This window comes from Ctenopharyngodon idella, chromosome 20, assembly GCF_019924925.1.
Source record: "Ctenopharyngodon idella isolate HZGC_01 chromosome 20, HZGC01, whole genome shotgun sequence".
Taxonomy (NCBI): Eukaryota; Metazoa; Chordata; class Actinopteri; order Cypriniformes; family Xenocyprididae; genus Ctenopharyngodon; species Ctenopharyngodon idella.
In genome coordinates, this window is record NC_067239.1 from 6899629 (window position 1) to 6916812 (window position 17184).

At 37.5% G+C, this 17184-nt stretch overlaps 1 protein-coding gene across 1 annotated transcript in view; it reads left to right on the top strand.

The window, feature by feature from the left end:
- Positions 1–17184, top strand: part of flrt2 (fibronectin leucine rich transmembrane protein 2) — a 41316-nt gene that overhangs the window by 14687 nt on the left and 9445 nt on the right. The window lies entirely within an intron of this gene.

Here is a 17184-nt window from a genome sequence, read left to right on the forward strand (position 1 = left end):
TGGCTTTCAATGATCTAATTCAACCATACTAATAAGCAAAAATGACTTTATATTAGATTTAGAAATAAGAATGTTAAACTTCCTTCTCCTGTATACTATTCTTCTTTAATCCAGAATGGCAGCACAGCTGAAAGGTTTGTTTGAGCTGCGCCCTCTACTGTACAGGTGTAAATATGCATTTCCTTCAGCCTGAGGCTTATTCATTTCACTTTTGGTGAGAAAGGGCCTTAACATTTGTCAAAAATATAACTTTTTTTGTTGTTATTAAAAAACAAACAAGCAAGCCCAGCCCAGGTGAGAAAAAGTAATGCAAAAATAATGTAACGCATTACTTTTCATAAAAAGTTACAAAGTAATGCAATTAATTACTTTTTAAGGGGTAACGCAATATTGTAATGCATTACTTTTAAAAGTAACTTTCCCCAGCACTGATAATGAGGAGGATAAGCTACGAAACTTGCAGGATGTTTTAAAGGGAACCCCTGGTATTAAGACTTGTATGGCTTAATATAACATAAATTTTGTCTCTTACTGAAATATGTAGTAGAAAACCCATGAAAGATTTGCGTTATTTAAAAAATCCATGACATATTTGGACAATGGGCGGCGCCATTTTGTTTGCGTTCTATGTCGGTGACGTCAAATGGTTGCACTCACTGCTCTACTGACACTGTCCTATTCCTATTTTTAACACAACACAACTCGGAATATAATATATGATGCCACATTGTGCAGAATGTGGACGAATAAAACTTCCTAAAGATCCGCGTCTTTGTTCTCTCCACTTTAGCCCTGATGCCTGAGGCTTTTTATCTGTATGTTTTGGTGCAACGGTAATCTAGTAACACATACATGTCTTAAAATCCACGGGGTTCCTTTTAAAACACGATCAGCCTTTTCAATTTGAGCCAGAGTGCAAAATTACTGAGGATGAAAACATCGAAGACGTGCAATGTCTCTGTTGTATGATTGACGTGTTAAAATCGTCTGATCACCTGAATGCATTACACACAGTTAAACGTGCTGAGAAGATGCTACTGTTTCATGCGATCACAGATATCTCGTGCATCACAGCGCACGCGAGCTTTGAGGAAGTCTGTCTCAATCGAGATGTGTTATAGGCTTACCTTCATCAGTCTCCACGACAGGCGCGGCATTTGGTTAAAGCATACACTTATATCCATCGGCAACTGTAAGCTCTTTCAGTAGCTGTGGTCTTCTAAAAGCCTCAAAGGCACCAGGGCTTGTGAAGAGAACAAAAACGCAGATCTTTAGGAAGTTTTTTTCGTCCACATTCTTCACAACTTCCCATTCTTTTCTCTTCTTATCACTAGGAAAGCAGTAAAGACTTAAATCGCCTTTCTTGTGGCTCATCGACTGAAAATTACAACCAAAAGCTGCACAATGTAGCATCGTATATTATATTATATGACAGTGTCAGTAGATCAGTGAGTGCAACCATTTGACGTCACCAACATAAAACGCAAACAAAATGGCGCTGCCCATTGTCCAAATATATCATGGATTTTTTAAATAACGTAAATCTTTCATGGGTTTTCTACTACATATTTCAGTAAGAGACATAATTTATGTTATATTAAGCCATACAAGTCTTAACACCAGGGGTTCCCTTTAATGGTACAAAGACCTCTTAGATGTCAAAGGATCAAGGCAAATTTGATGTCATGATCCCTTTAATTCACTGATCATATCAGTGTAAGTTTAAAATGTAATACTGACCACTGAATATATATATAAATATATATATAAAGTCCCTGGTTGTCATTTCAGAAATCTGGTCACCTTATATTGAGTAACAGATAGGCTGGTAATGTGGCGCTCTCACCGGCATTGTGCTATTAAAGCAATTATCGCCCGACTGCTGAACCAAGTCCTGCTTGGCCCATCAGTCTGCATCCCAGTCAAGGCAGGTCACCTCTGCTAAGGTCAGAGAGTGTTGGCCAGTGAGTAATGGTGCAATTGGTCTTTCTGCTGCATGAGTGGAAATGCTGAGCTATGCTGTGCTAAAAAAATGGCTGCATTGACAAGACCAAAAGAACATAATTGCTGGGAAGTGGAGGAGTGTGTGTCTGTGTGAGTGAGGTGCGGGAAGAGTTACCTGAAACTGCACTGTTTGTAATTAAATGCTGTCAAAAGGCTTTTATTTTCACCAGGGTTTAGCATAAGAGATTAGCCTGTTAAGAAGAGAGCGAGATTGTTTTCTCTCGCCCCAAAGCCATGGCTAGGCGGCAGCCAAGATAAACCCAGCTGAGGAGAGTGACGGCTTCCTCCCGCCTTTCTCCCGTCGCCCTGGCGATCGGGGCAGAGCTCGGCTTGACTGGACGTTCTCGTATTCCACGCCGGAGGAATAATAACAATGACTTTCTGGCCGTGTCACTTAAAGCGCCCTGATTAGAGCCGAGAAGAGCTGCGCTGGTGTCAGCAGTGCTGTTATGCCTGCAGGGCTGTAAGTGTGAGAGTTTGTGTGTCTGTGTACAGAACGAATAAAGGGCCCCATTGATAAGAACAAGTTCTTCTTGTTAACCTATCAGTTCAACTGGCCTGAAGCCAGTGCAGGCAGTCTCGAGGCATGTTCTCACATCGAGAGCAGTTACTGAAACATTACTGCTCACATCTTGGTGGCCTAATATTACACGGTGGAGTCCGACACATCAACATACTCCAGGTTTGGTCCAATGTGACACCTAAGGGACATTATTCAACTGACTATGATTGCAAACTATTCTCTTTTAATGTAGATATAAACAAACAAACACACTGTAAACAATTTTTAATTTAAATGAACTCAAAATTTTAAGGCAACCAGTTAACTTACTTTTTTAAGTACAACAATTCTTTTTTTACAGTGCAAACAAACTTGCGCAAAAAAATAGTAGTTTTTTTCCCCCTTATTTTTAAACTGTTCGGAGTTCAGTTTGCCCATAAGAAAAACAAAAAAAGAAGAATGATTAGGAACAGGACTGCAAACTATTCTCATTTCACTAAGAATAAAACAACAAACAAACAATCTCAGCCTAAAAACATTCTCTCCCCTCATTTTTGAACTGTCTGAAGATCACTTTTTCCTTGAGAAATACCACTGCTGTCCTTGTGGAAACGTGATACCCTCAGAATGAGATGAAATGAAATGAAATTATTTTACAGACTCAGGGGCCATTTACATGACACCATTTTCAACAAAAAACCTGAAGACTTGTCCATTGTGGCAGTTTATTTAAACGACAACAGCATTTCGGCAGCCTGAAAATGCAAACTTTTGAAAACAGGTTTCAAAGTGCAAGTTTTTGAAAATGATACTATTATTGTCTCCATGTAAATTACAAAAGCATAAATTTGTGAAAGCGGTGATCATATTATGCATATTATGTGTTCAGTCTATAGGCAGATCCGTTTGAATGGAAATGACTCACAGACAGACAGACAGATAATTTTGAACTTTTGATCTGCAGTTCAGTTTGTCTGTGAGAAACACATCTTCCTTGAGGAAATTTGATACTCTAAAAAAAGAAGAAAAAAAAAAAACCTGGCGGAACTTGTTGATTAAATGGTTTATATAAGCAAGGAGATTTTTGCAATTCCTTACATTCTTTTGTTTTTGTTGTCAGATTTTCTCATGGCAACACAGAAACAACAGTGTGTGTGTGTGTGTGTGTGTGTTCTTGTATACATGGTTTATGAGGACACAAATGTATATAATGACATGGGCATTACACTTCCTGTGTCCTCGTAAACCAAATGGCTTAAAAACAACAGTGGTTTTTTTTTTGAAATTCAAAAAATGCAGACAGTTTCCTGTGATGGGTAGGTAGTGTAGGGGGATAGAATATACAGTTTGTACAGCATAAAAACCATTACGCCTATGGAGAGTCCCCGTAAACCATATATACAAGTGTGTGTGTGTGTGTGTGTGGGTGTGGGTGTGGGTGTGTGTGTGTGTGCTCTGAGTATCTGTTTTTACAATGGTTGAAACCGAGAGTGGCAGAGAATTTTGACAGCACAGCACCATTTAAATCTCTTTCTACAAACCACCTAATTACTCAAACGATCTCTCTGCACAACGACCTCCCGGTGGAGAATGTTTTTGGCAGATTTGAAAAACCATGATCCAGAGTTTGAACGTGTGTCACATCAGACAATTCCCTTTATTAAATTCAACTCTTGTCATGCTTCATATGTTTGAGTAGACAACTCATTTATTTATAAAGAAAATGCTAAAGAGGATCAAGTAACATGAAAGGTGATGATAAGCCTGAATGTTTTAAGTATGCATATAACAATTCAAACAGCTTTCATGCTGTATCTTTCAGCATTATTAAACATTTTGAATTAATTCACATATTTTACCTTATGCTGTTTTGTACCAAATATGAAAGGAGGAAATCTGGTGACGACTGATTTAAGATTAAGCAAGTCTAAGGTCATTGTTTATAACATTTTCTTTAAATTAACCTCCATTATCACTGGCAAGTAAAAATACACATGAAATGGTGTAATGTATTATGGTATTCCTATAACATCTAGAGGAAATCTGATGTGACAAACCGATGTATTTAACATTTCAGAAGTTCAAGAAAGCTACATGATAACAGCGTCCCTTCGGGCAAACCACAAGACGGAAAATATCAAGACCAATACATCTATGCCTGCTAGAAACAAAGAAATCAGGGCCTTGGCCAAAGGCATAAATGTTCAGATCTTAAAGCAGATATGGAAACCCAACTCCATTGTGAAGATTGGTAGCATTCCACATTGTAAGCCAATGCCTTTTGTAATTACATAAAGCTAGAAAGGAATAAAATAAATCGAGTTATCCAGTGTTGTTCTGTAAAGGCAATGACACGCATGTCGTTCTAGTCTTAGCACTGGAGTCGTGACTTCAGCTACCCGCTGAAGTAATCATCACAGAATAACATAATACATGCACTATGTCAGTTTGGTAAGAAACCGCCTAACGGGAGAATAAATATAAATGTAAATCACTCGTAAGGTTTTGCCGTGCCAGGAAATGTCTCACAAAGGACTGATTGCCAAAATGATACGTAGCGTTCAAATGTGAAACATCAAGGCGGAGAGCTGTCAAGCTTCATTATATCATAATTCAGTGATGTATAATTATGGTGCAGTAGGAAAAATCTTAAAAAGAAGAGGAAACTGGTTTCATTTGAAAAATCAGGTTAAATTAAGATTATTTGTTCCACTGTGTAAATAATGAATATTTCATCAGCTTCATATTTTTTATGCCTAATAATTTGATTCAATTTGAACCTTATTTAACCCAATAACATTCACATCACATTCGATTGCAGAGAGCGGCCCCAAAAAGTATTTAGACAAAAAAAAAAAAAAAAAAAAAAAGTTTGAACGTCTTCACTTTAAATAACAAACTACCAAACTAAGTGGTATTAACAAAAAAGTACTGTCCAAGTAAAATAACACACACACACACACACACACACACAGAGAAAGAGAGAGAGAGAGAGAGAGAGAGAGAGAGAGAGCGAGAGAGCGCACGAGAGAGAACTCAACAAAATAGGTATTTTTAAGATTTAACACAATTCAGTCGATAGTAAATTTCCATCAAATTTAATTGAATATCCTTATGTATTTTAATTGAAAAGATTATTCAGTTAAAATATGTAAGGATTATTTAATTCAATTTGGTGGGATTTTACTATTAATTAAATTGCATAAATGTTAAAAGGCTTTTTTGAGTGTGGTTTCCATGTTTTATGGGGACTTCCCATAGACGTAATGATTTTTATACTGTACAAACTGTACATTACATCTCTTAACCCAAATCCTAGCCCTAAACCTACCCATCACAGAAAATTTTCTGCAATTTTAAATTTTCAAAAAATTTAATTTAGTATGATTTGTAAGCTGTTTTCTTCATGGGGACCAAAAAATGTCCTCATAAGGTCAAAATTTACTGGTATTACTGGTTTGGACATTTGGTCCCCATTATGTAGGGAATACCAGTTACACACACACACACTTAACGAAAAAGCAAAATACTGTATATAATGTAGATTACTGTTTTAAAAGTTTGGGGTCGGTTGTTTGATCAAAAATACAGTACAGACTGAGTAACACTGTGAATTGTTACAATTTAATATAACTTTTCTATTTTAATATATTTAAAAAATGTATTTATTCTTGTGATGGAAAAGCTGAATTTCCAGCATCATTACTCCAGTCTTCAGTGTCACATGATCTTTCAGAAATCATTCTCATATATGCTGATTTGCTGCTCAAAAAACATTTCTTATGATCATTAATGTTGAAAACAGTTTTGCTGCTTCATAATTTTGTGGAAACAGTGATATTTTTTTAGGATACTTTGATGAATAGAAAACTCAAAAGAACAGCGTCTATTTGAAATAGAAGTCTTTTGTAACATTATAAATGTCTTTACTCTCACTTTTGATCAATTTAATGTGTCCTTGCTGAAAAGTGTTAATTCCTTTTGTACACTGACTATAGTGTACATTAAATTCATCAAGCTGGTTACATCAGAGCAAAAATCATTAAGAAAAGGGAAGTTCATTGTGAAAAAAGCTTTAGTATTTTTATTATTAATCATCTTAATTCAGTTAAATCCATTGAATGTGTTGCTGAAGTGTGCAAATACTTACTTAGGGCCACTGCATATCTACTTATGTGTGCATGTGTGAAGTTCTAATGCATTAATCCAGTTCTCCAGCAGAGCAATAATAAAGTCTACCTCTGTGTTGAGCCTGACCCTCAGGTTTCACTCAGGTGTTGCTACCTGGCTCGCTCCAGCTTCTCTGAATAATGAACGCAGGGTTGCGATCTCTTCATCTTGAGTCGCGGTGGCATGAGGACATGAACGCTGCAGTCCAGCTCTCTGGAACAGCGCAATTTATCTGAGGTGCCACCGTCTGAAGGGAGAGAGAAAAAAAATGAATTAAATGGAGGATGCAAGGTATGAATTATACAGAGGGCCCAGACACACTCTGACCTTGGCTCCCTTTAATTTTTCCTTGTTCATTTCCTTTCTTATTTTGAGGGATAGCTAGCTAAAGCACAAGTCCCTCTGTGCAGTCGTAAAAAAGAACAGAGGTCGTTTCGGCTTCTTTCAAGTGCAGGACGATTAGCAATATGTCATTTGCAGTGTCATGCCTCAGTTGTTCTGAGAGGGGCGGTGGGATTGGACTGGCACTACTAAAAAAAGACTGAGAAAGAGGAAAAGATGAAGAAAAAAGAGTTTGTCAGAGGACCAACATGCCTCTGAGGTGCTGTGCCGCAGGAGGGGCCGATCGATACTGTAAATCAATAAACTTTACATCATCACTCGCTGCGGCCCCCTCGGTGCAGTGAGGATCATAACATAACACACTTCCAAGCCACACTGAGTGTGTTTTTAACACCAGTATTAACATATCCCAGCATTCCTAGTGAGTCTCCCTGGGAGATATCCGAGACTCCTCTTTAAAAGTCGGTTCTCTGTGCATGGAACAGAAGAGAAGCAAACTGTTTTCTGCTAAACCGCAGGGAGCAGATGGAGGTACAGATTGGGATGAAGGGGGTTTTTGCCTGAGCAAAGCCATATGAGGGAAAAATGTTATTTGAGAATCTTTCTTACATTTTGCAGATGAGGGATGCGATAGCTTTGGATTGTAAACAAACAATCCTATGAGCCCGTGAGGACACGCAGCAAAGCAGGCACCTCCAAAAACCAAAACGTCCTAATCTCGAACGAATCACATTTGTCTTGAGGCAAGGGGAAGTATTTGGGCAATTTGTAAAATGTAAACAACAAAACTCGGAGTCGGAGAGCTGACGAAAAACTACGGTCTGACTGGATCAAGCTGTATAAACAATCTCACATTCACACCCTTGTTGAGACACTTTCACTCACTGTAAACAATGGCGGCGCAAACACAAAGCAATTACCGTGAAAGTGGAACATAATCCTGCGACACTATTAGATTCAGCGCATAAATCACTAACTCAGATGATGGGAGTGTCTGAAGCAATAAACTCAAATCAGACATGGCTTTCAGGTGTGAAATTGATTTTTTTAAAGATGTAATCTGAGATTAACAGAATTATTATCCTGCCAAAGTGAATTTTAGTGTGGATGGTTATCAGAAAGGCCAAGTGGCAGTTAATCATCTAAACCCATTCTTAAGGGCTTTAAAACAATTGTTTCATCTTTACAGCATCATATGAAAGCTGTTACCACACTATGAGAAATAAATACTCATGTCAGCTAAACCGTTTGCCTTACACTCAAATATAATGGAAAATAATGAGCTGGATTGGAGCTGTAAGTACCAAGTTCTCCAAAGTTCTCCATTATTACAGAACGTTATTACAGTTTCTTAGAACACTGTGTCATGTGCTGTCTAGCTTAAAAACGCCCACTGAAGTGGCTTGAAACGCACAGCATTATTAAATATAAGATGTAATTGCCACTGAAACAGAAAACAGTGCGAGACATATCAAACAGCTCCTCCCCTTTTTTTAAAAAATAGCCAATAGCGTTTAGTTTATATGACAGCTGGGCCAGAGCCGCTGAGCTCGGTAAAGCCAGCTGGATATAAACTAATACAAATAGGTGGTAACAATTGCAACGCTAAACATTTGCGTCGGGTTTGCGTGTTTTTGTCACATTGTTTTAACCGCTTGAGGACTAGTATTAGCGTCCTCTCAGCCTTGACGGCAAACATACTACTGGTCTTTATCTGCTAATGCAGCACCCAGTCAACAAACTGATTACTTTATAATGATATGGCAACATGTACTGTAGTGTTCCGTATTCATACCTTTTCACTGTCGGTGTTTTAAACGTGCATCTGATGTGTTAGTGCTCTCCGCGCACCATCATGTGTCAATATAAACAATACGAGGCGCCAGTGATAGTTTTTGTTTCGCCTCTAGAGGCCGCTCTCGTTCTGTATAATGCCAGCAGACTCTTCTCAGCACTCTAATACTGTGTAATGACCCCCCAGAAGAAAAATAAATAGTAAAATATATAGTGGACTTGAATGGTCTTCAAACGGTTGAAGGTAAAAATTACAGTTTCAGTGCAGCTTCAAACGATACCAGACGAGGAATAAGGGTCTTATCTAGAGAAACGATCGGTCATTTTCTAAAAATTTTTTAAATGTATGCGCTTTATATAAACAAATCATCGCCTTTAAGTGGTTCCGCCAAAACCTCACTTCAGTATTCTTCAAAAAAACTTACGCTGTATGTCCTACGCCTTCCCTATTCTACTTACGGAAAAAAACGGAACTGGTGCCGCGTTTGTTCCGTAAGTTGAATAGGGAAGGTGTAGGACATTCAGCGTAAGCTTTTTGACGAATACGAAGTGCGGAAGTGCGGTTTTGGCGGAACCACTTGAAGGCGATACTCAATAATGTCAATAATGTCAGATCGTTAAATTAACAATTACGATATCGGACTATATATAACGCACACCCTACAGCACTGGCCCGATCGGGCAAGTGACCATTCCGCCCATTGTCCCGAGCGTCGTTCACACTGGCCCTGGGGCATCAGGCAGTCCTTATTGTCGAGCCCTGTAAGTGTCCACACATATAATCATAGACAAACTCCTAACCAGATTCAAGCCACGATCATAATGGCATCTTAATGCTTAGGTTGACACATTCTAGAAGAAGTACTAACATATTCAGAAAAATAAATAAATAAATAAAATAATGAAGGGATTCCAGATCTACCAGTGTTGCCCTTTAACATATACCTTTTTTTTTTTTTTCCGAATGAATGAAGCCCATAACATCTCTCCGAAAGATGGAGGGACTTTTTGTTTCCACAGGAGAATGAGCCGTCTAGCTAAAAATGTTAAGAAGGCAAAAGTCTTTGCAGTATTTCCAGGCAAACAAGTAACATTTGAAGGAAGTCCAAAAAGTACAACCAAAGTGCAAGGCTCGATCTGTTTCTTTGTTACTAAAGAAAAACAATTAAAGATTGACAGCCAAAAAGAAGTTATGGATGGACATAACCAAAACATATCCGCAGGGGCCTGATGACAATGATCACAGAGAGGATCAATACCGGGCTTACATTTTAGACACAATTTAGACACAATATTGTGTCTATATTTTTGCTCTGCCAGAGAGTTCCAAATGAAGCCACAACAGAATAATCAATGAGTCTCCAATAAAACACACACATACACATTAATGGTGTTTTTCTTCCTACACAAATTAGTTTATGAGCGAATTGGTTAAGGGATTTGATGATTCACTTGTTTCATTCCTAAAAGATTCAGTGTTGTTGAATGAATTGTTTCAGTGAATGATGCAAGACTGTCACTTGTTTCATTACTTTATCCATAGGTCCTGATCCCATGGGTGCTCAGGGGCTCGAGTTTATGGAGTGGCTTATGGAGTGTGCAGAAATATAAATCGGCCTATATGCCTAGAGGGGAACGCGATTCTGAACGAATTTAGTGAATGAATCAATGATTCTATGAGTCTGTTGTTCTATTTGTGTTGGTATAATTTCATGTAAGTTGATTGTGGCATGAAAAAAAAAAAACTTGTTTCGTTCCTAAAACGAGTGAATCAGTGTTGTTTAATGAATCAATTCAGTATGACTCAATGACTCACTAGTAAAGTCACTTATCGCCACCTACTGGCACCAATGACGTAGTCCACAGAAAGAGTCGTACAGATACAAATCTGGACAGATACAAATCTGGAATGATACAAACAGTGAAAAGTAGTGCTGTTGGACTCTATCAGCACTCTTGGAATGCCGCTCAGCCAATCAAATGTCCGGATCGGAACTAACTGTTGTATAATATTTATTTAACGGAATAATTACAACCAGATGAACTTCAGTCAAAGTCTCAGTATGGAGTATTTTTTATTTCTAAATAGTCTCTTAGTCAGAAAAGGATGTTTGCTTATAGTTTCTTTTTTGGATTGATGGATCCCATATAAAAAAATGGTTATTAAAGAAAAGAAAAATGCTGTCAGTCTTTGGATTGACAGAAGCTCAAGCTGACATGTGTGGCAGACACTGACTCCTCTCTGACTCTGCCTGTCAGTCTAACTGAAACAGATTATGTCACAATGGCTTATGCTCTCGCCAAATGACTGCTGGCACATAGTCTGTGAACTTCAGAGATTTTTCATGATGCCCTGCAGTGTATAAATACATTTTTATCTGCACAGCAAACTAAACACCAGCTTACGCACACGCGTCTCCACGTTTTGACACACTGCAAGTTACTGTCGTCTTTTTAGGGATCTGAAGGGAAGATGCTGACAAAGCATTGAATGTGAATAAACGCTCTCTCTCTCTTTCATTTTCTCTCTATCATGGTAGGCTGAGCACAGGAGAGCTGTTTTGACAACAAGATTGACCATGAGAGTGTGTGTGTGTGTGTGTGTGTGTGTGTGAAAGAGAGAGGGTGAGAGCGTGTGTGTGTTCGTGGGGGGTGCCTCATTTGCAACAAAACCGATTCACCCATTGACTTGTATGCAGACTCATTTTCTCAATGCTCATTAACTGCTCACACAACTTGATTTTGCATATATTAAAAATATATATCCAGAGGTCATTTCTTAAGACTCAAGCAGATACATATATGTGTGAAGAATTACCCATGGGATATTGGATATTGGCCTGGGCCAATCATGAATAATCGTTCAGACACGCAAATACCCTGAAGCCACTGCACCTGAGACCTCATATAAGTAAGGTCACCATACAAAAAAAAAAAAAGGTCAGGAACATGAGTGCTAACCATAGTTAAGGTCAACCCTGTCACTAAAAATCATAAACAAATATTCAGATTAATACATATTCAATCACACTTTAATTGTATAACGACTTGGCAATACAAAAATAAATAAATAAATAAATAAATATTTCTGCTCAGGACATGGACATCAACCACAAAGCAAACGGTAATACTTTTTCATATACTATCTTCTTTCTTTATATAACAGTTATATCTTATAACATATTAGACAGGCTGTTAAACAAATCATAAACTAATGAAGACAGAGAATGTGAGCGCTGTGTGCAGAGGCTCTGGCATTCTCAGTGCCTTCAAAATAAAGGTCCGCCACGCCATCAAAATAAAAGTCACAACACCAAGCGCAGTTTACATCACTTCATAGTTCCTACTGGCGGTGCAAATGTAACCAGGAAAATAGCCATAGGGAAACTATTAGTTCTTGGGGGAACCACCCTGGTGTTCCTAGAAGTTCCTAGAACTATCCGGTATAAATGCCCCTACTGCCCTACGTTGCCATGTCTTTTTATGTAATGATATATTTTTGTATGTCAGCTGAAGGACTGCCGTAATTAGTGAAATGTTCCGTAGATAAAGAAACACCCAAATACCCTTTATTAGTATCATTACTACTATATTTAATAATACTTACATGTAACATGAACACTATTATGTAAAAAGTACAATACAGTGTAATCATACCTACAACGGAGCAACATCTAACATCTGATTCTAGATCAGCACTTCCTCTGAGAACAATAAAACCCTCAGCCGTGTGAATACAGGTCCAGTGCAGGTGACCCAGGATGAGGGTTGAGCCATATCAGCACCACCAGGGGAAACTCACCCCCCTCAGACTTAAGACTTCCTCCTGCCTGAGCTCGACGGAGGGAAATTCGCAGCAGATGTGACTTCAAACGACAGAGCTCCCGGCAGGATTAGGGCGCTGGATAAGACCCATCCTCTGGCTGCCTCTCTGACCTCTGTCTCACTGTCTTTCTCCGCCAAGTCGGCAGGAAAAAACAAGGCCTGGCTTGTTGCGAGACCCTGTTTTTACAGCTTGCCGAAGCTGTCTCGCTCAGCCGAGTGAAACATTGCATTCTTTGACTGTACTCTTGTGAAAGACGCTAGAGGCTCATTGAACACTTGTTCTTTGACCATCTTGGAAAGGTGTTTGTAAGTGCAAAGGAAATGAGAAAGAATCAGCCCTCAAATTATAAATAAATAAATAAATAAATAAATAAAATCTTATCCTAGTCCGTATGCTTACACAAGTCCTTATGCTAAGCTGCTCACAAATCTCAAGGATAAAAACATTTCAAGCACAGGACAAATACTAAAACCATCATGGATGATATCTCACAAAAGTCATTTTGTTTTCTTTTCTTATTAATTATTATATTAATCATTAGACAGGCCATATATGTAGGCACTGGAAAACACATAAACATGCAAATCCACTAAATCGCATATACTGGAAAAGTGCAATGCATGTTGTTCAGGAGAGTGACCGGACATCTTTCTCTCTCTGTAGTGCTCGATTGTGGATTGGGTCCAGAGGGGTCAGTGAGTGAGGGCTTTGATCCAGATTTTAAGCTTTGCCTCCCAGACACCCACTGAGTGCTCAACCAGCAGAATAAATGTGACCTGAAACCTATTTCCAGTCAAATCTATCAGCAGTGGAACATTTTCATCAGATGATGTGATATGAATCAAACATATTTATGTAAGACTGTAGAATATTTCATTTAGAAATAGAGATGCTATCAGCCACAGGGTGTTAGTGTTTGCTCTCAGCTACTGTATACAGATTATTGTTTTACAGTAAGTATGTGTACATATTTCATATTTAAAGGCCCGTCAGTTGGAAAATTGGTGGCAAAACTGCTGGGCATTTTGGAGGAACAGTCATGATTTATGTAAAAATTGAAATCATTTTCATGCAATAAATATTTACATTTACTTGTGATTGGTGGAGATTTTGATTCAGTGAGTTGATTTGTTTGAATCTATTTTGAATCAAAAAGATAAATTCAAATTTGTTCACTTGCCCTGTCTGCAGGTTTCGACAAGTGACTTATGATGTTATTTTCGGCCACAAGTCTGGAGAATTGAGTCTTTGAATAATTCACTCAACCAATCGGTGATAAAAACAGTAATTCACGACCAAAACAATTCTTATTATCCTTAAAATGTGTACAGATCTACTATGAGCGTCCAAAAAGAGCGTTTAAGCATCTTGCACATGGTAAAAAAGCATATCTATTTTTTTCCACCAAAAAAAAAAAAATTCTAAAACATTGATTTGTTCTAAAATAATGATTTGTTCGCAAATGTAATATCACTGCATGCAGCTTGTTTGAGACACAAAAAGTAAAAACATGAATGAAGTTCAATGTTACTATTAGCAATTTCAGATTTTGGAGACGCGCACAATAAAAGGAGACACAATGCCAGTTTGAACTTAAAATTACACTGAGGATTTACATTATTTGTTGTTATTTTGCTCATTCTTTATTAAACAAACTCCTAGGTACTTTCAGCCACAAAGTGTTAGTGTTTGGTCTCAGCTATTAAATATTTAACACTTAAAAGTTTTGGATATGGACATACTGCAGTAGTGGTACAAAAAGTCTAGGAACAGTTCAAATGTTACTATATTATAGTTTGTTGTAGGTGGTCTTAAGAAAAAGGATCCGTACAGTTTTCACAACGTGATGAGGAATATAAATCACACGTGAGTTTTGGTAGCAGTCCTTTGAACACTTCAGACTAGTAAAACTCCTGTGCGCAATAGATCTGCATATGTTTGTTTGAGTAGCTGGCTGCTGAAGGGCCATGTGGTTCATTAAAAGCAATAAGAAAATAAAAGAAATTCCTTCACTTGCATAAAAGGAGCTGTAAATTGTGTCCTGCCACTGCTGTATAATGACAAAGAAAGGTATGAGCAAATACTTTAGAAAAAATACTGCTATGTTAGAAGTGCATTCTGGTAATGTAGCGCTGTGGCTCATTCTGCTCTCTAGTTCTCTGTGTTGTGAATCAGTATATTATTAACACAAATTCTGGTATTAGCAAGGACACAATCCACTAAACTACGGTTGTCAAAAGTACCGGTACTTCAGTACCAAGTTGGTACTGAAATTTTAAAAATGTGACAATATCAGCATTTCTGCACACTGTAAAAATTATTTTCATGATTTATTATCACAACGTTTTTTTCTTTTGTCAAATCAACTTAAATAATGAATGTGGTTCAGATAACAAAACTTTTTGAGTTTCTGTTAAACCAATCGCCTTCATTGTATTAACTCAAATTTTTAATTTCAATAAACTCAAATTTAAAGGTAACTAGATAACTTACATTTTTAAGTTAAACCAACAATTCTTTTTTTAAGTATCGAGTACCGGGTATATATGATACAGTCCACTGATAGACGCCTGCTTTCTAATGCTCCCATGTGTATCTGTATAAGGTGAAGGTGAAGAGCGTCAAATATGTCTAATTACAACATGTTTTTGAAGCGTTGATCATTGTAGATAATCACAGACATATCTGTTGAGCGTGTGAACACAATGGCCAATCAGAGGTGTTTAAGTTAGTCAAAATCCGCTCAACAGCCCTCAAAACACAGGAGCTGTCATTCACGACGCAGTTTAGAGTTCTGCACAAAGAAGCAAAGTAGTCAAGATAGTATAGACAGAAGCATGAATATTTTCATAACAGCATGAGCCGACTGGAATGAAGAAAGTGAGCAGCGTGATTGATATTCAAAATGGTAAGCAAACACTGCTTTGTTTACTGTTTGTATATCTGCAGTCCTAGTTTCGGTTTTCCTTTTTTTTTTTTTTTTTTTCAAATAGATATTAATAACATTTCAAATAAAACAGTAAAATAGTTCCAAATGTTTTTGCTATGGTACCGAGAACTGTGCATGTTTACTGGTATTGGTACCGACTACATGGAAGCACAATTTTCTCACAAACTAAGGAACACAAAAGAAGATATTTTGAAGATTGTTTAAAGTATGTTTTACAATAAAATCCTTTTTTTTTTGTTTTTCTACTTCAAAATTACATTTAATTCAATGTGTTTTGCTATTTATTTGTAATTATTTGTGAAATTTACTCATTTCTGAGTGAAAATTGTTTCTACACCTCTTTTTTTCAGTGTTTGGACATAAAAACAGACTTTTTCAGAAGATCTTTTGTGTTCTACAGAAGAAAGAAATGACATGAAAATTGCACAACGTGAAAATTGTCATCATTTTCAAACCCTCATTTTTGTCTGAACCCTTTAAGAATACAAGACAAAATTTGTGATACATGAATATAGTGCTCACTGGTTTATATGATATTTTTTGTTGGGGGGGCTGGGGGCTGATTGCCTGGGAAGGATACTTACTATCAAACTAGGGAGCCGATTGAGACACTCCAGGACAGTGTTTTTAAGTAAATGTGATTCCATGTAAAATATGGCAGCCTATTATTTTACTTCTGCATATTTTTGGTTTCAGTATATAATTCATTGTCTGTACGGCAGGCAGATTTATGTTGAAATGAAATTTTGTGGACTGAGAAGGACGATGCAGTCAATCACTGACATTTAGAAGATAAAAATAAATATAAAAGACATCTGGAAAGTCACTAAAAGGGCTCTTCGCAACATGATACGATGGAACTCGGTTACTAGGATCAATTTATTTTCAATAAGGCGGGAGACACTCTCATTTCTCAATGTTCAACGATTATAATTCTCTGCCCTTCCTTGTCATTTAATCTAACGATTGCAAATTGATTGCTAAATCATTCGGGTCCTAATAAGTGTGTGGAGTTTTCCCTCCCAGGATATAGGCCTATGTCAAGCTGTCCCTTCACTGTTAGTCGGCCCCTATTTAAATATCATGTCGCGTTTACAGTAATCTGGCCCTAATTAAAATGTATAGTCTGACAGGGTGCAGTATCGGCACATTCTGTGAGTCTTGCACACCAGTGAGCGAATAGTTAATGAATGCTACGCTTGGAGAGAGAGAGAGAAGCTGTGTCCGAAAAAATGTGGCTGAAAAAGGCCTTCACTGGCAGTATATAGAAGTAGGAAGACAGCAAGGCACATAAGTGTATATATATATATATATATATATATATATATATATATATGCTTAAATCTCTAAGCTTACTTGAATGTGTTGTACATTATTAGACATGACGTTATTGGAAGACTGTCTGAAAGCAGTTACCTTAGAAGGTGCTTTCATACAAACACACTGCCTGTCAAGTCAATGACTAACCAGGCAGAAAGACAGCTGTCTTTGGTTTTTGGTTTTCAAACACAGGCAGAGAAAGAAAGAAAGAAAGAAAGAAAGAAAGAAAGAAAGAAAGAAAGAAAGAAAGAAAGAAGAGATTCCCTTAAGTTTGCC